The 22117-nt window shown below is 41.2% G+C and overlaps 1 protein-coding gene across 2 annotated transcripts in view; it reads right to left on the reverse strand.

Moving 5' to 3' along the window:
* The window catches only part of SVIL (supervillin), a 225636-nt gene that overhangs the window by 114444 nt on the left and 89075 nt on the right, over nt 1–22117 (reverse strand). The window lies entirely within an intron of this gene.

A 22117-nucleotide genomic window follows, 5' to 3' on the forward strand; every position in this document is an offset into this window, starting at 1 on the left:
AACAGTGGGGATGTTGGCAGGACCCGTCTCCCCTGCTTTCTCAGAACAAAAATCAATTCTCAGCCCTTCTTCCCACTACAAGGAAGAAGAGAATTGGCTTTGACCTCGGATAGCACGTGCGTGCCCAAGAGGCCAAGATCCCCGGGGAACCCAGAGATTTACGGACAATAACAACTGACTGATTCTTCAAGTGCCAACAGAAATTTCATCCCCATTGTCTGTTTTTCTCGGGGAATGATGTTTAGTTTTCATATATCCTTTTACCCCTCTCCTAGCTTCTCATATGTTGGTAATGTCACTGGGTAGTAGAATGACTGAGCATTCTTTACATGGCACATGACAGGAGCGATGGAATTGGGCGTGATGTCAGAGAGCTGGACTGAATCACTGTTGAATCCCTTGCAATGTGATCAGTGATCTCCCTCTTGTGAGAACACAGGGTTTGTCATCCCCTAAGTTCTCTGCCCAGGCACACAGCACTTCACCAATCTGTGTTTCAAAGAAACTGTTCTGGAGCTTTGAACCCAGTAACTATAAGCAGAGGATATCATCAGATCTCTTGGTTTTTAAATAATGTGCTCTAATACCTTTATGATATAAAGTTTAAAAAAAAAACTCAGCAAAAGAAAACTCAAAATTCTAAATCTACTTAGATCCTCTGGCACATGTGCTTTCCCTAGGACTGCATACGCTGAGTAGAACAACATTCAAAAGCCCCACTACTGGTCGGCTCATTCCCAGGCCGGATGGGTGGATGGCACGGACCAAGATGCTGCAGAGGGAGTTCAAGATTCCACGGGAAAGGGACATCCTTTCCCACACCCTGGTGCACCTCACGATGACTTGGGGGAGGTTTTTCAATGTAAAACAGGTTACAGGCCCTTCGCTCTAGTTATGAGTTAATCAGGTCTCGGTGGGGCCCAACAAATTGTCTTTCAAGAGCTTTATCGAGTGATTCTAACGATCACTTGATTTCGGAAAACAATGACTGTGATGACCTAAGAGCCATTCCAAACCCATGATGCTAGGACACTAGTTGAAATAATTATTTCCATTAATCCAGAATTCCCCCTGGGTGGATAAATATGTAGATATGCATCTAGAATTTGACATTTGAACCCAAAGATGATTCTCTTCTTTTATGTATCTTTTTAAGAACCCACCTAAGGTTACTAAAATCCAGTCAAAGCATCTTATATTTGAGTCCAGAAACCCAGTCCACTGCAGGTCAGTAGGAAGGTTTTCCTCCTCTCCTCATGGAACAAACATCTAAGGACACCCGCCAAGGCTCCTGGGTATGAAACAGCTGTAGAAGGCTGATTAAATCCAAGGTGCTGAGTTCTCCGCCCTGGAAACTATCCTTGAAATGACCACTCGGGTTTTGGAAGAGGGCACTTTTTTCCCTATTATTCTTACCAATACCAAGACAATATATTTTTAAACATTTTTTTTTAAATTACAGGATATTAAATCATTTTCCTAGATTTCATGGACATCATGGGTGTGAATCGTCTACTTTGAACATCAAAATAAAAAAAAAAATCCAATAAAATTTTAGTTTAAAAAAATCCTTGCAGTTTAAGACTAACAATGAAATGAACAAATCATCTTTGCCGTGAGAATCAATAATAATACCCACTCAAAGAACACGGCCAAGTGGCAAGTGTTTACTGTGTCTCAACTCATTTAATCCTCGGAACAACCTCATGAGGCATGTATTGGGATTATTCCCATTTTACAGATGAGGGAACTGAGGCAGAGGGGTGAAGTTACCTGCCTATGCTAGTAAGTAGTAACTAAAATTAAATTAATGAGAATTTGAACCCATACTCTGGCTCCAGGAGCCACAGTGAAACTCTGCACTCAGACTTCAGGTTTGAACTTTCAGATAAGGGTATGATGTTAAAGAACTTGTAAAGATAAGAGGCAGAATCTATTTAAGAAACAGACCAATTAACTGCTATTTAAATTTTTTTTTCCTGCCACAATTAAGGATTGACCTTATCTCATTTGCTTTTGCTTTAATTAAACAATTTTCTAGGCATTTGCTGCCTTGTCTTTAAAACTTTAAAAATTATCCTAATTCTCCCAGCTATTTTTTAAAAAATTCAGTAGTATTTTATTTAGCAAATTTTCTCCACCAATTCACAAAGCAAATTCAACACAGCACTGGATTAAAATGACAGAACTTGATGTTAATTTTACTGGCAGTACCTTCCCTGTGTAATTGCCCATTTTGTTAAGAGCTAAAATTGATTATTCCTCGCTTGTCACCTGCAGTATAAAAATGGAACTGTTTGAAACAAAAATACTTAATTACTTTCCTTCTGGTGAAGGCATGAATGAGTCAGAAGTGTTACAAAGCAATTTTCAATAGGGAGTTTGAAAGATGAAGAACTCAAACAGGCTTTCAGCTTTCAACTCGTGTGTTTATGTGTGTGTGTTCCATTCATTAATTTCTTCATTCCACAAATATTTATTGAGCACCTGCTAGATAGCAAGCATTGAGGGCAGTAATGGTTAGAAGTACCAAATATCTGACATACTAATATCAAAAATAAATACAGAAACACATTTAAAGCCTATTTAGATATGTTTAAAAATATCTGTCACTTTGACATGGACAATTTTCAGAATAATCAAGAGTTCACCATACTTCAAACAAACTTCCCCAATGATTTCCTCATATTGATTTCAGACTAGCAAGTTTAAAGTGAAGTTGATGTTTTCCCTCCACAGTTTGCAATGACATTACATAATACCCCATTTAAATTAGATGCTTCTAAAGAAGATCAAATTTATTTTCGTTCAAATCGTTGTCAACTGAAGGTTCTTTTAACATGTAGGTAGGTTGATAAATCTTTACTATTTGAAGATATTGTATTTTCATCTTTAAGACAAATGAGCTTAAACCTGTTCTATAACATTGGTTCAGCAATTATGATATATGTGTGCAAGTTGTTCCAAAATTAAATAAAATCCACAATAATTTATGACAGATTTCAGATAAACAAAACCTCACATAGAAAATCTGGTAATGTAACATTAAGACTTACTGTACTGTGTTGAAATTTTTTATGTAAAGAGCACAGCAGGTTATGTATTTCCCTTAAGAGCTTTTATTTTAAATTTGAAATCATATATTACTCAACTCTTTTGCCCAATCTTAAAAAGACAGAGTATAGCCAGAGCACATCCAAGCAATGCCATTTTTCTGCCTGGGGCCAGGCACACACAGAGGCCTGGTTCTAGAACATTCTCTCATATGTCAAGACCTAACAGCTCCTCAGAAGGTATGTGTGTGAATGGATGGTCTCCAGGATGCTGTCTGGCTCTTTAAATGCTAGCCAACTAGAGGACAAGCAAACTCACATCAGAAAATTCTGCCCTCACAACTAGCAAACCCACATAAAATGTGTGAAAGTAAACGGTTCTTGGAGATTCCTTGGAGGGGCCCAGTGAGATACAGGGACTAAAAGTTCTGGGAACCCTCCAAGGCAGATTTCTGGGAGCCCCCCCTTGCTGCTGGGGGGCTGCATGTTTTCAATAGGGACTAGACTTTTCTCAAGTTAGGATTCTCTGTGGCTCTCTATGGAATAAAACAAAACAACACGAAAGAAAAGAAAGAAGCTGGCCTGCACATGCCATTTTTGATGCAAAATGGGGATATTTAGTGATTTAGAAGATGGCTTACTAGAATATTACACCTTCTGGCTGAGGTGTTAAGAGATTTTCGAGTCCTAAAATACAGTCACTAGCATAGGTTGTATAAAAATGTGCCAGTAACCTCTAATCACGTGATTAAATGATTTGGGACAGACTACTGGGAATGGAGCACAAACAGACATAAAATTGCGTCAAAGGCTCTGACTGACAAAAAAAGGGGAGAGGAATGTTCTCCTGGAGACGCTGGTTAATCCAGTCATCTTCAGGAGAAGAGAATGTTTAATAAATTAGAGTTTAGAGAAAGTTCTATAATGAGCCAAAAACCAACAACTGCAGATAGCACAGTGAAGAATCAAGACCTCAAGTCATAATTCTGGCAGGGGTGGGGGGCCTGACGGTACAGTCTGTCAAATTCAAGTTTTACTGTATGCCCAGAAGGAAAATGCTGTTTTTCCTGACTACAACAGGCTGTTTGAAGCTCCCTGACAAAACAAGACCCTGTTGAAGAGAAGAGGTGCAGCCCCTGGGGGCTTGGGCAGGATTTTTCCGGATTAGTGGCTGCACAAAGCCAAAGTCAAAGAAGGGTCAGACCAGGCCTTCCCCAGCTCTCCGTCTCCCAGAGACCCACAGGGCCTGGTGCAGCTGGGGCCTCCCAACCAGTGTTGAGACAAACAGAACTGGCAAAATCCAAATGCCTTCATTTAATTCGTGGGTGACTATCCAGAGATAATGAATCAGACAGGCCCGGGAGAATTGTGGGTCTTTGCACAGCCAATCGTCTCTGCCTCAAATTCTCTGCTGCCCCTTCCCTTGCAGGTTATAGGTCTACTCTTCCAATGGTCATCAAGCAACCCCAAGACGGAGGCTGGCCACCAAGTGCCCTGCTGACCCTTAAGCATACGGGAGGGGTGCTGAACTCAAGGTGCAGGGAGCTTTGCCACCACCCATGAAACTCAGAATGGAGACAACAAAATCCCCAGGGGAAAGATAATCAAACAAGACATGTCACTGGTGGATCATGCGATTAAGATTGTCCTGAGGTTCTAGAATTTAGAACTGAAACTCTTAAAATTAATTATCCTCTTTGAACTCCTCAGAGGACTGACAGAAGCCACTGTGTACATGCAAACAACTTTTTTCGTCTTCCATGTTTAAGTTCTATTATACACATCATTTGCTTAAGAATATATATATATTTAGGTAGATTTTCAACACCAGCAAAGAAATGTTTTCGAGTGGCTTGTGGGTTACAGTGGATGCCCACATGAGAAAAATGAGTAAGGTAAGTTCGGGACGTTTTTGTAACTGGTTGGGCTCAAACTTCAATGACTCTTCTGCCCAGATGACTGGTTTAGTTCAAATGAAATCTAACCAGATGTATGACAGATAATTACAGTCAGGGTCAAGAGTGTTTACACTTCAGCAGTTAGATTTTAAAACAAAAGAGCTTTGACCAAATATGAACTACACAGAGCGAAAGCCGATATTTAATGCTCCTTTGAAGAGTCCCAAACTCACAGGCACATTTCCCAAGCCCACGAATCCACACAAATCTACCATAAACTGTGATGAAAGTCACGTTTTCATGGCAGTATCTATTTTTACAGGCCGGCACACACACAATATGCAATGGTTTCCCTTAGGAAGTAAAAACTGCCAAATAATTACCACGTTTCTAATTTTAAATTTGAGTTACAAACACCAGGGCAGAAGCTGAGGTTTGATTTTAATTTTTGCTCCACCAAAATTAAACTAGAATGTCATCTACTCATTTTCTCCATATTACTAGTGAAAAACTATATTTTTTAAAGTGTAAGTACACATTTATGGTTGTTATTCACACAGACCCACAAATTACCTATAGATAACAGAGAAGGAAACATCACCAATTCACTCTAACAAGAAATATGAGTCTGTTTCCACAAAATGTAACGATGCCTCCAAGGCAGATTCCATGTTTCAGAATATAGCAATTTTTAAACGATCATTTGTAGGATTAACAGTATTATAAAAGCTATTAGAACTATGCCAAGAAAGATACATGTATGTTTTAAAAACTATCATAGCACTTTAAAATCAGTAAAACTTACAGATATTCATGGTTATGTTGTTTATGTCTTGACTTAGATGAAGGTGAAAGAGGACAGACAGCAGAGGAAACAAAAATTGAAGAAAAAGAGGATGTAAAAGAGGTGAAAGGAAAAGAGAGGAGGAAGAGTAAAGAGAAATAAAGAGGAGGAGGAAGAAAAAGTAGATGAAGAAAAGAAGGAAAGGAAAAGGGGCAGGTAGAGAAAAGGGGAGAAGAGGGTCAGGAAAGAGGGGGGAGAGAGAGAGAAGCAGAGGATGATTCTCCTTATATTGTCCCTAAACATTCACCCATTCCCCAGCAGACCAAATAAGGCCAGGTAACTCGGTTAGCCGACTGTGCTGGTTATTTTAAAAACATCCTTTCAGCTCAACAGCTGGGCTGGAGTGCTGTTGCTATAGAGTCACCTAATCCAATTAAACCTGCTTACTTATCCACTCTTGATTCGGAGTTAAACAGTGGAAGTGAGGAGTTAGCTTTGCCTTTTTATTCAGTGTATTCAATAGCAGATTGCTATGTTCTTTCAATAAACGGGTAAGTCAGGGTACTGCTGAAAAATCATTGGAGTCTATTATAAACTGGATTGAAAAGAAACACAGTGTAAGTAACACATACGGACCTTAGGGCTCTGTGTGAGCTGCTCAGAACTGGCAGGCCAACCCCAGCCAAGTGCTGTGAGAGCACAAAAGGAGGAACAGATGCATCCCCCAAAGACTGTTGAGCAGAGAGGGCAGGAAATGCATTGAGGCTGGAAAAGTGAGTGGGCTGCGTGGGAAGGGGAATCCCAGACTGGTGCAGAGGCCGAGGCAGAGCAGAGGGGACCCAGTGGGTGTGGGAACGGGGCCGCAAGGGTCCCCGTGTGGGAACAATTCCTCCAGCTTCCAAGAACAGTCATGGGACCACCTGGGCTGGGGGCCGGGGGGCCCGGGTGGGGCCTACAGCCTTAGGGGTCCGATCCTTCTCCGGCCCTCACACAGCCCCCACCTCCACATGCCCTCCACTGGCTGCCCAAGGGTTCTCGTCCCACTTTGCTGTGGATTCATTTTGTGTATTTTCCATAATTGGATAAATTTATTAATATTGAATGATTTTTTTAAAAACACATCATTGTAATGACATTTAATAACCAAGGGCCAAGAGGATATTTCCCAGTATAGTTGCCACTGAAATACTTCCAAAGAACAAAAGCTTGCTTCCTAGTATAGTGTCTGCTTAAAAGCTGTGAACCCCCGGGTGGTCCATTAGCCAAAGTCTCCCAAAACGCAGTCAACTGCACAATACAAATCAACTTCACAGCGTCTTCCTATTGACATTATTGTAAGGTGGGAGGCTGCGTCTGCCCTGCCACATGGGGTCTTACACCCAGTCACTGTCCTCAGAGGAAACCAGAGGGTTCTCATAGAGGACACTCGGTGGGGTAAGAGCAGGGTCCCTCAACTCCTCTAAGTCATTAGGACCCTGGTTGGGAAGTGTTAAGCTTCTCAAGAGGTTGGGAGGTGGGAAGTTCTGAACCTGGAGCTCCACTATCCATTGTCCAGTCTCGTCAAGACAATTCTGCGGGGCAGGCCTGGACCATGGCTGGGGGGTGGAGCTTGGGATGTGGTGCAGGCCTGGACTCAGGTGAGGGCTGATGTGTGGCTCCTGGAGCCTCTGCTTGCCACCTGCACAGGTGTCCTCAGGATCCACCGGGGTGCATCTTTGTGTTCTAGACCAGTTGCACTGGGGGGAGCCTGGAGGGTGTGGGGGCCCCCAGATCAGGTCTCTGAGTGCTCTGCTGGGGTGCCTGGAAGGGGCTGGGTCTCAGTTTCTTTTGGGGATTCTGGCAAGCCTGGATGGGGGTCTGGGTGGACCTCCTGCCTGGTGCCAGGATGCTGACTTTGAGGCCTTGTGAATTCGTTTTAATAGTAAAGTTTGTGAGAAACAGCTAAGAGACCCCACGAATCAGAGGCCCGAGAGCAGCAAAGACCCTAGGGAAGTGTGGGCAACCCCTCCCTTCTAGAGAAGCCCCCCGAGAGGTGAAGTGAGGTCCAGGGTCCTGAGGGCTGCCCTGTGCTCCCCCATCGTACTGCCCGATCCACATTCTGGACTGTCAGAGGTTTATGAGCTGAAGGTACTCGGGGAAGCACATGGCTCCTTTAGTAGCTATCATCGCGGGTACTCAAACACATCTGGAAGGAAGGAATAGACGACAAGCATTTAGAAGGGGTTGTGTTGTCAGTTCCTGATCTCACTCAAGCCATCACCACGGGGACGTGGACTAACCATCTGCATCCCAACCCCAGAGGAATAATTATTAAAAAGGGAGAAGCAAAAGCAAACAAGCAAAAAAATCATTTAAATTCAAGCCCATGACTTTAAGCTAAAACTCAGATTTAGCAAATAACAACAAAAAAGCCCCAAAGGACACTTTACCCACATATTAGAGACCACAAGCCCTCCAAAAACATTTTACTGCTGATTGTCAGCACTTTCTCTATACACTGCTCTCTAAGTGCTGCCTTGTGACGCTTGTTAGCTTAAATGATTCAACCCTAATGTTATTAGTGATGTGAAGAGGGGAAAACTTGCATCTTTGGATACATAATTAAAAATGTGGAAATAAACATGTAACTCGTTCAGGCCAAAAGAAATATCTGTGAAGCTGCATCCAGCAGATAATCTGTGTATGTGTGTATGTGTATGCACACACGCGTGCATGTGAGTTCACACTGGGAGGTTTACGTGTTGACATCTCTGGTGACAGAGACAGAGAATCCACAGAAAACTTTCCTCTGATATAATAAGCTTTGATTTCTTTTGAAAAACACAATATTTTACACTTTTTCTCTTGTTATCAAGCATCATAAAATGCAAGCGTAGGCCAACAGGTGATGGCGAAGTTCTCCAACTTGTAACGGCGGATGCAGAAGCGCAAATACTCTTCCCCTGGACTTGCATTATCCAGTACACACGGCCATTTCATGTTACACTAACCAAAATAAAGTTGAAAGTTCAGTTCCTCAGCTGTACCAGCCACGTTTTCCAAGTGTGTGGCTAGCGGCTACCCTACAAGACAGCACAAATGAGAGAACATTTCCACCAACATAGAACCTTCCACTGGACAGGCTGACCCAGACCACAGCCGTCCTTCCCCAGTTTCCACAGCTGGACGGAGCCCACTAAGGGGCTGTGAAGTTCAGGTGGCCGTTACCTAGAGACCCCGAAGCTCATCTAAGATCCTCACTTCTTTGAAAATAAACAAACCGACTCATGCATTTTGGGAGTCGCAATCCCTTTAAGAAAAACGATGAGAACAACAGACTCTCTTCTTTATATAAATGGGCTTTCAAAGATTAACATTTTTCATATAATTCTCCAGAGACATTCCAACCTGAAACCTGTTTGCAGACCTCAGTTTAAAAACATCTGTTCAAGTGTCATCTTCTTCAGTGGTCATCTGAAACAGAGCTTGCTGTAAGTTATCCTAAGTTATCTGTTAATGTTTTTAAATTTTTAAAAATTTGAGCTCGTTAACTGTAGAAATTACCAGCCTTTCCCACAGAAGCCCGGGAGAAGCGACAAGCATGAAAATGAACTCAGAAAACTCTCTCCATTAAAATACCAAGGCAATTTGTTCTCAGATCTTACTGTATCCATTTACCATTGATTACCATTTTCATCTGGAGCTACTGAATACGCTGTAATTAACTTTTAATGAAATAATTATCTTTTGAAGGACAAATGTTGAAATGTTTATCACCCTATGAACCAAGAATGCTCTCAACATCTTGTGCAAAATTAATTGTAGGAATAGTATTAAAATACAATGTAGGCAGGAAGGCACCTTATGTTCTAGTTTGTATAAAACCAGCTTCACCAGTGGTAGGGGAACCACATGGACTATCTAAAAAAGAAGAGCACATGAGTGACAGCTCACAGACGCCAGCGTTTCCGTTGTAAGAGGCCTCTCTGACACTGCTAGTGCTGCACAGTAGTTTGTCTAAAGTGGCCAGGCTCTTGCTAAACTCCCTTCAAAGTCTTCAGATAAAAGTAAATATTTTTTTTCTAAGTTTAATTTTTAAAAAACGCTCTATTTTTATTTTTTGCCAAGTTTAATATGAGTTTCAAAAGAGACAAAGCCTGAAGGCAAGAAAGACATCAAGTTGATTCAATAATTTATTTCTGGAATATCCTGGCTGAATGATATCAATGTCAACCTTTGCTTCAGCAATGAAGCAACACTTTATAGATAGTACTTCATGGCGGCCGAGAGAAATACAGATTAAAAAATAGAGGACGAGATGGAGGTCTGACCTGAACTTGCCTGAATTGAACTGATGAAAACAAAACAAAAGAAAAACTTATGAACTCTCAGTATAAATTTTAGGGGAAGAGAGGATTTTAGAAGCTAGAAGAAGGAAAGAGCAGCCAGATGCCAACCCTAACAAGTACCTTCCATGGGTCAGGAACTATGCAGGTATTTTACACTCCGTCGTTTAATTACATTTTAAAGATACAGCTGGTTATTAACTAGCCCACTGCTGGTTATTAACTAGACTCAAGTCACATGAGTCTATGGTCCGTCAGAACTTAAGCTCCAGGAGGGCAGAGATTTTGTTTTTTACTGCTCTCTCCCCAACACTTAGACCAGACCCTGGCACATAGTAGGTGCTCAGAAAATACCAGTTGGGAGTGGCCAAATGACAACAGAGAGCTAATAAACCGAAAGGAGGGGAAAAGCCCAGGGAACCAACTCATTCTAGGGGCAGGATACCCCTACTGGAGAATGCTGTGGCCACTTTGGGGTTTACCAGCAGGAGAAAAGGGGAAGTTCAAAAGAAGACAAGAATAAATCAAGACAGAGCAAAGAAAATTTAAGTATTTAAACAAAGATAAAAGACACTATGAGAGCTTGATCTCAAGAGATGGCAGATGCTTCCAAAAATAACGGACTGAAGACCAAGAATGGCGCTCTAGCCAGCTAAGAAGAGAAGGAAGAAACACTTTAGCAGAAGCAAGTACAGTGAGAAGACATTTTAAAAAACAGAAGATCTCTTTTTTTGCTCAAGACAGTTCCAACTTGTTCTTGTACCACCTTCCAGATGCAGGACCTCCTTTTCAGGAAATGACAGAACATTTTCAAACGCCCAAATCTTTGGGTTACAGAACCCAAAGAAGTAGAAGGGACCTTAGAAATCCTCCAGTCCATCCTCATTTTAATGAATGATGACACCAAGGCCCAGAGAGGTTAAGAAACCTTCCCAAGGTCACACAGCTGGTTATTAACTAGACCACTGCTGCACCTACTTAGTCTGTCATTGCCTCGAGCACTCTTCAGTGTCAAACATCTTCAACTTCCAAAAGTAATTTCCTTCTTCCAGAGAAGCAGGGGGATGCTTTGCAGGGCTTTTGTGTGTGTGTCAGAGGGTGAGTAGATGTATTGTTTGCACTCATTGCCTTCCCACTATTTTCTTCCCATCTGTTCCCCACTCTACCTCCTTACTGCAACTTCCTTTTGAAATATTTAAGAATGTTAGCTGCCTAAAAGCTCCTTGAAACCTCTGGAGAGCAGAGCTGATGCAAATCCAAATAAATAAATTCCATCTCAAATGGGAGGATCCTGTATTCAGATACAAACCTGGAGTTTAGTCATCCAGGTCTAAAGCATCACAAAAATTTTTATCTATTTACAGAATTTTTCAATAGCCAACATTTCCAATAAAAAAAAAAACGTATGAACTAATAAAGCCAAGTGATTATGCGTGTGTGGCTAAAATGAACATCTGGTGGAAATTAAGACCATAAAGCATAATTTGGCAAGCCATCTACCTCTTAACAGCATGCCCAAGCTTTTTCCCTAACCCAGACCAAACCCATATAGTTATTAGCTGCCTTAGGTATCTGAAGCAATACTTGCAAATAAATATTAGATGTTAAAATGTAACTTATTTTTGTATGTCATACCAGCAACTGTTAAAGGAATGAATTAATTGCAAAATAAACTGGTGTAGCTGAGTTTTTGTAACCATCCTAGCACATGGTAAACTACAGCATCCGTTTTAGTTTTATAAATGCACTTTTTCTAAGGAAATTTGTTTACCAAAACAGTATGAAAACTCTCAAAGATTATGTTGACTTTAATAACCTACCTCTTAATTCAATATATTTTTAGCTCCTGAAAATCAACTGTGCTTCTATTTGGGTTTGGCTGGAGTTACTTGTCTTTGGTGAGTGTGCAATGGGTGTGCAAGTGCACACAAATGCAATGCATATGTATTTTCAATTTTTGTTTAAATGTGACAAAATTAGGTATAATATTTCAGTGTATGAAAAAGCATTTATTCAAAAATCTTATAATATTTAAATTATTCAAGATCTTAAAAATCTAAAATCAGTTTAATTGTTCTGTTCAGTGACCACATGTATCTGGGCTTAGATTAGATAACCACTTTCTCTACTTGGAATGTAATTGAAAATCCAGGCCTCTGATTAACCAAAATATCATTCACAAATTGTTGGCACATTACTTGCAGAAGCCCTTTGGGTCTTCCTTCAGAACTTAATTGTTCTTCCTTATGCATAATTTTATTGATCCTGGTTATCCAGTATACAAGCCTAACACAGCTAATCAGAAATTAATTTACGAGAGGAGAAGGGCTGCTGTAAGATTTGTTGGCTATTTAAAAGCTCCTTAAATTTGGAAGAAAATAACAATAAAATCCCAATGAATACAGTTCATCTGAAATGGACAGGTCATGTAATCCACCTTTAGAGGAGCAGCACAAGAAGTTTTATCTTTACATGGACTCTAGGAAGGGAGGGCTGAGCAAGTGAAGAGGCAGAGGCAGTGATTTAAAAAAAAATTAGAGACAGGAGAACTCCAAGTCACAGCAGTCTGTGAACACAGAGTGTAGAGCCCAGAGCTCCATCCACCCTAGCAGACCCTGATTCGGGATGCCCACAGAGAGGGGAGCTAGCTGATAAAGCTGCAGGGCGGCCAGAGCAACTGGGAGACGGCAACTGGTCTTGCAGAGAACCTGCAGGTTGCAGATGCTGAGGAAAGGACCGTGGTGAAAGGAGCAGGTGATAGCCGGAGGTCAAGGGAAGCTTTATTTAGGATGGCGGAAACTTGAGCATGCTTTCAACATGAGGAGAAGGAGCCAGAAGAAAGACCAAAGTGGAAAATAAGAGGAAAGAAGTGTGCAAGCAAGGAGTGGGAAATGCTGGAAAGAAAAGCACTGAGGAAGGGGCTGGCCTTGAAAGACCTCCACCCCTGAGAAGCCTTTTTCAAGTTCCTTGTCCAACCTGGTTGCTTTTGTCTCTGGAGTTGCAATAGAGAAAGAGTTCCAAGCTGGCCTCAGACCAGAGCCATCAGCGTCACCTGGGATCTCGCTTGCCAAATCTTTGGCCCCACCCCAGCCTTAATGAATCAGAATCTGCACTTGAACAATGTCACAGGTTCTTCCTGTGCATATTGAAGACTGAGAAGCACTGGTTTAAAGACTTGGTTATAAGCCTTGAAGTCAGATCCAGGTCCAAATGCACTCTACCTTATCGAGCGGTCTGTGCCCTGGGACACATTCCTTAGCTGCTAAGCCTCAGTTTTTCCCTCTCTAAAATGGGCATCATGATACTATTTTTCTGGGGCTGTTGTAAAAGTTAAATGAGATAATGTGGATAAAGGACTTGACACTGAACACAGCACACAGAGATAATGAATGACCTGTCGTTAGTGTTCATTCCTCTGAGCCTGACTTGTACAGCACCTTGTATTGCATGTCTGAACCCCTTAAAATATGCATTCACCAAGCACAGGAAACAGGTTTCAGACTACAGTGCCCAATGCACAGCTCTGCACATGGCTGGAGGGCTCACTAAACGTGTTGAAGTGAATCCAGGGCTGTAACACGGGTACATCAATGAATCCAAAGCACACACTGAAGCTGTGTCTTTTATTATATTTACACAAAAGCCAGTTAGAAATAGGCTACAAACTTGTTTGGGATTAAAGGGTCAGCTTTCAGAATAGAATAAGCAAGTTCCAACGCAATGTCTATTCTTCTTTCAAAAACCTACTCTGTGGGGTGTGTCCTCAGGAAACTGAGACCCATCTCTTTGAGTCACTGTCAAAATGCTATGCAACTCTCTGCAGGGTTCACTAAGCACAGTGCAAACCACTCTTGAGATATTTTACCTAAGAAGACGAAGTGCAATGCCTGGGAAAAGTACATAAGTCAAATCCCACCAGTAGAGGAGTTTCTTCATTTCAGGCACAGTTCCAATAACGAAGTGCCTGGCTTCAGTGAGCGCACCTTAACTTTCCGTGAACAGAAACCTCATCAGGCTGGTTAGGGTAAGACAAATCTTTCTGCTTGCATTATTAGATATGAGGGAAAACCAGAACTTCTAATACGGAACCCTCACTTCGACAGTGACTAACATATGAAAATGGCAACATTATTTTATGGAACCGAGCTAAGTTTTGATATGAAGAATCCAAGTCATTTCAGTCAACCTGCTGGACATTTGGTCTACGGAGGAAGAACCTCCAGGATACGTGCTATCTCACGGCAGCGCTGGGTCAAGGCTGTGGAAGGCCAGCTGTGGAAAGTCAGAGGAACCTTCTGGTGGAGCTCATCCGATATCACTTCTGGGGGCCAGGAACACTGTAGATTGGGAAGTGCTCCTGATCAGAGGGAAGCTCCACCCTGAGATCAGCATTTTCACGTAAAATTGCATAGTGTCTTCAAAACCTAGGTAGTCCTCGTGGGAGGAGATCACTTTCCCTATTAATCAAGCCGATTTCTAGGCCCCCCTTCATCCTAACAATAAAAAGAAGCCCCAAGTAGTTCACTTTCCACACCTTTCCATGCAGCCTGGGACCCCTTAACCATGTAGCTCTCTGGGCTTCATGTTAAAGCAAACAGCCCTTTTCTATGGATACAATTCCTCAAGGGTAGAAATTTAAATGACCCCAGGTGTTGCCAAAGGATGTTCATTCCGAACTGAAATTTGAAATCTTCCAGAGGTCTTGTTACCCAGGAAGAGTGTGTCTCATTTCCCTTGGCAAGCACTGCCCCACCCTCGACAGAAGCAGCATGCGCAACGAACCTTCTCTGTGCCACCTCACTGCCCACCTGTGTCATCTCCTCTTCACAGAAGTGACACGGACTGTCCCCCCGGCAGGCCACCCAGCTGCTTAGCAAACTAGAGTCTGCCTGGCCCAGTGTGAAGAGGCAGCGCCAGTGTGCTCAGGACTCTGCTTCTCTCCTGGGACTGAGGCATAATTTACACCTTGCAGTTTTTCTCTACAGGGGGTGCTCCCAGAGTTTTGGCCAAGGCAAGTCTTGGTTGATGGGGCTGTCTCACATCAGGACATTTACAATTCTTAGCCACATTCCCTCCAAATGCCAGGAGCAGTTATGGTGAAAACCAGAAACGCCCCCAAACATTTCCAAACACCCCCTATGGGTACATAGCACTTGGATTTGAGAACAACTGGAGTGCTCACCATGAAACCCTTCTCTAGACTCCTTTTTTTAACTGATAAAAATAATTAATGCCTATACGGGTCCCTCTGATACGGTATAAATAAGCAACATTTTTCAAAAAAGGAGCAATATGTCAAATGAAACGTAAACGTTCCACAGCTCATTGCTATTTTTCAGCAGAATCAAATAGCCCAGCTAAATTACAGAGACCACAGTTATCTGCAGGGCTTAAAAAGGCTGATAAGGTTTTTTTTCCCTTGGCGAATTTTAAAATGAAACCGTTCAAAATCTAGAAACTAAAGCAAGATTTTTCTTATAAGTTCTGAAATGTCAGAGGTTCTAGAAATCAAGTCTGAGGGATCAGGGTAACAAGGCAAAGAGCCTTCAAAACAAAGATCATACAAAAGGATCACTGAAGAATTATATTTCCACGTGTATTAATAATAGGAGTGAAATAAAAGTTGCCCTTCTCAACTCCACCCCATATTTTTCGGAAAATTTATGAAAGCACTTTCTCTTGTGAATATGCTTTTAATTCCAAGACTTTAAGCACTAACATTTAGACTGAATGTACTTACTGAGTAACATTAATGAAATTGTTAGTAATAAACCTCTCTGTACATAAAGTAAGACCTATTGTCTTTAAAGGAAAAAAAAAGTTCAATCCTTCCCAAACCAAAAAAAGTATGCCCAAGGGTATCTAGAAGATTTACTGCAATAACTAGCAAGTACCAGCAGGAACATTCCATTGCTTGAAGTCAACAAAATCCTTAGGAAGCATGCTCAGACAGATGGCACTTACAAAAAAGCAACTGTATTTAGATTTATAGCAAGATTTTTCACTTACTTCAAATTTCTGTATAGTCCTTGTTCCTCTAAATTAAGGGGGGGATATATCACACTGCAATTCCTTCTTTTTCTAATTGAAAAAAAAAAGTTATATCGTTTAATCCAGCTTTGGATGTCGAAGTATTTTCTTTAGGTCTCCTTTCAATGGATACTACTTTCAAATTCTAAACAAAAATCCAAAACTAAAAAGTCACCCCAAGTAACACTATACAAAACCAAATAACATAACGCAAACAAGGCCACCGCATCTATCAGAAGTGATGATTCAGAAAAGGATAAATTTAGAACGGTGCTTTCCAAAGGGCATTTGGCCTCCAAACTCAGTAAGTAGGTAAAGGCTACATCCCCAAAGTTTCTCTGAAAAAAAAACGCCAAAGTATCATGAAGAAAAGTCTTCTTTTCCAAGTTGTCGCGTCCTCGATGCTGAATTCCCCCAGTCTGGCCTCTGTGTGACCATCCATTACTGGGTAAATCCACGTGAAATCCGAGGAGCTGCAGCCGCGCCAGTCAAAAGCAGTGTGGCAGCTCCACGCGGGTCGGGCCTTTTATGGCCTGAACTGGAGAGCCTGGATACCAGCTAATCTACCAGAAATAGCTCTGGAGCCTCAGAGGATCCCATCAGCTGTTGCAACAGGCCTGGCCAGCAGCTACTTCAAATGCAGTTAGATTGTTAACATTGCTTTCAGCTCATTTTACAGAGAAATTCAACGTACAATAGCAGCATATTGAACAAGCTACAACAATATGGAACTGGATGTTTAAACATCTCTCTAACCCTAGTTTTTAGTTTTAAAAGAAAAACAGATAATCATTGATAAAGTTCAAAAAGTAAATACATACACGTGGGCGTGTGTGTATTAATACAGACAACGAAATGGCACATGCCTATTTACAGCTTTACTACACAAAAAAATTGTGTAGACATCTGTGGATTTCCTACCACTTCCAATAACTGCAGAAAAGTCATCATCAGAAGAAAGAATTGTGCTGCAAGTACTTTCTCTAAAACAACACAAGTATTTTGTCTTATCACCAAGGTCAATGTTCTTGACTAGTGAGCTGTATCTGCAGATAGATCTCAAGTGGCTCACCTCTTTTAAAAGCCAGATGGACTTCCACTAATGAAGAAAGGAGCCACTAAACCTAACCATTTCTTAAAAGGTCATTTACACCTTTTAAGCATGAAAATGAAATGTTAAAACCACGCTTACAAAAATACTCACCACCGTTGGTGTCCTGTGTTAGCAAGAATAACAGAGAGCCCTCATTGCTTGCCCGATGTCAGCGTCAGCGTGAGACACCAGCTCCCTAACCCTGGTGCTGCAGCCGGGGGGCTCCGCTGGCCAACCCGGCCCCAGAGGTCTGAGCTTGCTCCTACGGCCAGCTGCAGCCCCCTGCGAGGCCTCATGAAGCCCGCCCTGAGTTCCGGTTATTAATTAACCGTGCAGGACAATGCCTCCACCTCCACAGACAACCTCCACCTCCACAGACAGCCCTGTGGCCAGGTGAAACGCTGGCAGACTCCTGCACAAGCTTTGCGACTGTTCTGTGTAAGGTTCAAGCCAAAGTTTGGACCCAACTCAAGAAAAAGAACACAACCTCGTGGCAGGACTTCTGCATCCTAATCTCAGCCCTGGCCCCCATCTTATTTTCCCTTTGGTCAATTTTGCTTTTCGCTCATTTTTTATTTTATTTTTTTTCTTGTTTTAGGTATCTATGTTACGCTGCTTCAAACTCCTCCTGGAGTAAAGCTGCATAAAAATAAATAAAAACTTATGTAAAGCAATTGACTTTTCTTTTAAGGAAAGGTAGGAGGGGAAAATGAATCACTGTTATCAAAACCATGCAGTTTTTTTCTAAAAAAGATTCTCTCCCAAAAAATAAACATCTAACTTTTGTACGCCCCTTAAGTCACTGCTCACCACTTCCCTATAGCAACCAAATTGTCCCAGATCAATAACACGGCCAGATATTGGAGCCTAACAGAATAATTCTTCCCAGCCCTCTTTGTCTTTGTTCGAATCCCTGGTAATGCTACCTGAGCAACCCTTTAAATACTTTCCTAAATATTTTCACAATCTGCCTGACTCAGAAAACTCTCTTACCACACTTCTTTCCAAAAATGACAGTAATCAGAACTGATGTGTGTGAGAGTAGATTTCATGACATACCTATGAAGAAAATGGAAAATTATATATCACGAATTAAAATTTGAAATAACTAGACCTACAGAGATTTATATCTCTCCAAGATGCTCTACAAAGTCATCTCCCTTTTCAATCTGTTTATTATTTTGCTTCTCAGATATTAGTATATCATACGATTGCTCATTTTCTATTATTTAAAACAACTATTATAAAAATATTGTAGTCTACTATCCTTCTTAGTAATTGTTCATGGTATCAGCTTTATTATGAGATTTAATCTGACTTTGTTGGCTAATCTAGACCCACAACTATTTATTACATACCATGCTCATGGATTGGAAGACTCAATGTAATAAAGATATAAAATAATTATCCCCCAAATTGATCTAAAGATTTAATGTGATTCCAATCAAACTCCAGCAAGATTTTTTTTGTAGACATAAACAAGCTTATTCTAAAATTAATATGGAAACACACAGGAACTAGCATAGCTAAGACAAACTTGAAAAAGAATAAAGTGAGAAGAGTCAGTCAACCTGACATGAAGGCGTGCAGCATAGCTACAATAACCTAGATACTGAGGCATTGGTGGAAGGACAGACACACGGATCAATGGAACAGAATAGAGAACCCAGAAATAGATACGCACAGATATGCGCAACCAATTTTTGATAAAAGGTGCTTTTTAAACAAATGGGGTGGTAGAGCAAGATCAAAAAATGAACCTCACCCTCAACCTCACACGTTATACAAAAATTAACTAAAATGGATCATGAACTTATATGTAAAATATAAAACTACAAAAATTTTGGAAAAAAAACACAAGAGAAAACCTTGGGCTAGACAGAGTTTTTAGACTTGATACCAAAAGCACAATCCATAAAAGGAAACACTAAGAAATCAAACCTCATCAGAATGTAAATCATTTGCTCCAAGAAAGACCCTGTTAAGAGGATAAAGAGACAAGCTACAGACTGGGAGAAAATATTTGCAAACCACATATCTGACAAAGGGCAAGAATCTAGAATAGATAATGAACTCTCAAAATTCAACAATCAATCCAGTTAGAAAATGGGCGAAACATATGAAGAGACATTTTACTGAATCAGATATAGAAATAGGAAATAAGCACATGAAAAGATGCTCAACATTATTAGCCATCAGGGAAATGCAAATTAAAACCACAATGAGATACCACTACACACCTGTTAAAATTGTTTAAAAACAAAAACAAAAATTAGTGACAGTACCAAGTGTTTGGATGGATGCAAGACACAGAGAAACTGGATCACTCATACATGACTGGCAGGAATGTAAAATGGCACAGCCACTCTGAAAAATACTTTGGCAGTTCCTTCCAAAACTAAACATGCACTTACCAGATGACCCAGCAATTGCAGTCTTGGACATTTATCCCAGAGAAATGAAAATGTATTTTCACACAAAAACTTGTACACTAATGTTTGTAGTAGTTTTGCTCATAATAGCTCCAAACTGGAAATAACCTAGATATCCTTTCAGTGGATGACTGGTTTAATAAATTGTGGTACACTAAGCCATGCAATACTACTCAACAATAGGAAGGAATGAATGACTGACAGATACAACAGCTAGGATGAATCTCCGGGAATTAGACCGAGTGAAAAAAAGCCAAGTCCAAAAGGTTACATGCTGTACGATTCCATTTACATAACATTCTTGAAATGACAAAATTATAGGTATGGAGAAGAAATTAGTAGTTGCTTGAGGTTAGGGAGGGGAGCGGGTGACTATAAAAAGGCCACACGGGGGATCATTGGGATGGGATTGTCCTGCTGGGCTACTGACTGTATTAAGGCCAGGATGCTGGTTGTGATAACACATGATAGTTTTGCAAGATGTTACCAATGGAGGAAATATGGCTAAAAAGTATAGCTCTCTGTATTATTTCTTACAACTGCACATGAACCTACAATTATCTCAAAATTAAAAGTTTAGTTAAAATTTTTTTAAAAACTCACTTCACATGAAACTTCCAAATGTGAACCATTTGTAAATGGGCTACCAAGTTAACCAGACTTTTAAATAAATCTATATAAATTTGTCTGTCATGATGCAGCCTTAAGAACTTCCAATCTGAAATGTTTCTTTTTCCCTATAAGAGTGGAAATCATTGATCCAAGGTAAAATATTTCATATAGAACAAGAAATAGAAAGCATTACTTTTCAATTAAATTTTTTTATTTAGCAGGTTCTAAGGATATTTAAAAAGGGCACCTCTCAAACCAAGGACCTATCCATTAACAGGACAACACCACATAATTTTCAGGAGAAACTGAATCCACAGCCCAGGATTATGATTTTTCAAAACCTGACTTACACTTTAGAAAGTAGCAAGAAAATAACTCTTTGGGAAAGGGTTACCTCAAATTTCAATGCTACTATAAATGTCATAGAAAACACATTTTTGAACTCCAGGATTCTATAGTCTTGGAGGCCTCATACTTGACAATAAAAAGACAATATAAAAGTTCGGCCTTCTAAGAAGTAGAATAGGCAGATTGAGAATCCTTTATTCTCCCAGATTCTATAACATAAAACCTGATCAAACACCTTGAACTGTCCCTTCTGAGGGCCAAACTAATTTATGCTGGGCTTCTATTTTTCAGAAGAAAACTAGCTCTGGGGAGTTTCACTGAGACAAGGCTTCTTTGTGGTTCCTTGAAGAGGGAAAGTATAGCAAGCTCAAACACAGGCCCTAGCTGCTCTCATTGTCTCCCACCCAAGTTCCCTTCAACTCCATCCCCCCCTCAAGCTCTTGCCCACCTTAATTCTCTTCTTTCACCAGAGGTCTTCCACAATTGCCGTCTCCACCACCTCCATTTCTCATTCCTTCCCTATTGGTTTTGCAACTTGGTTTCTGCTCCCTCTACACTTCCTGTACCTCACCTGGACTTGGCCTCTCCATGGTGCCTGACACCTTTCATCCTCTTTTTAAAAATGTCGTTGACACCCTTTCCCTGGCCCTGTTGACCACTCCCCTCTCAGTCACTTCACTGCCCCTTTTTCCTTGCATCCCCACCACCACCCTCAGCAATATATTTCCCAGGATTCTGGCCTTAGTAATCTCCTTACTCTGCCTACCCTAAGTGAGTTCAGCCTTTCCTGAGGCAGGATTCAGGATGTCAGAGATTCCTCAGAGTTCAGAATGTCAGGATGGCTCAAAGGAACAAGAAAATAATGCTGAACTCATTATCTCCCAACATGAAATTTCTTGCTGTTTTCCCAACTGACCAATAGCCTCACCACCATCCATCTGGTCACCCAAGACAGAAGCCGGGGCCACTGCTCACCTGCACTCAGCCCTCCAACCTCAGCAGTCACCAGGGAACCCCCACGCCCCATGCTCACAAGTTCATCTCTCCTCAGCACTAGCGTGAGAACCTCCAAACTGTTCTCCCTCCTGCCACCTCTCCAAACCCATCCTCCTCCTCACTCACAGCCCAGACACAGCCTCCTCACTCCCAGCTAAAATACCCCATCTAGCCCAGCAGCGCTTCTCAAGTGCAGGGCTGGTGGGCGCTGCCTCCCGGGGGCAGGCGGGTGGCACCTCATCGGTGAAAGCTCACATGATATCCGTTTTGAAAATTTTCTTTTTAAAGAACCATTGCAAAAATATCCAGATAAAGGAATCACTTTTGCCCCCTTGCACTTAGATATCCTTCAGTAGGAGGGGAAAGGGGTTGATTTACAAATAAACACTCAACCCAGAAATGATCTTACATAGACACAGATCAGCAGTGGCTTTTATGGATATTATTGATAATAGTTGTGAAGATTACAAATAATGTTAATGTCTTGTTTTACTGCACATGTCACATTTTAGAAACACCCATCAGGTGTGTGATACACGTGAGTAT

The sequence above is a fragment of the Choloepus didactylus genome, chromosome 5, assembly GCF_015220235.1.
Source record: "Choloepus didactylus isolate mChoDid1 chromosome 5, mChoDid1.pri, whole genome shotgun sequence".
NCBI lineage: Eukaryota > Metazoa > Chordata > Mammalia > Pilosa > Megalonychidae > Choloepus > Choloepus didactylus.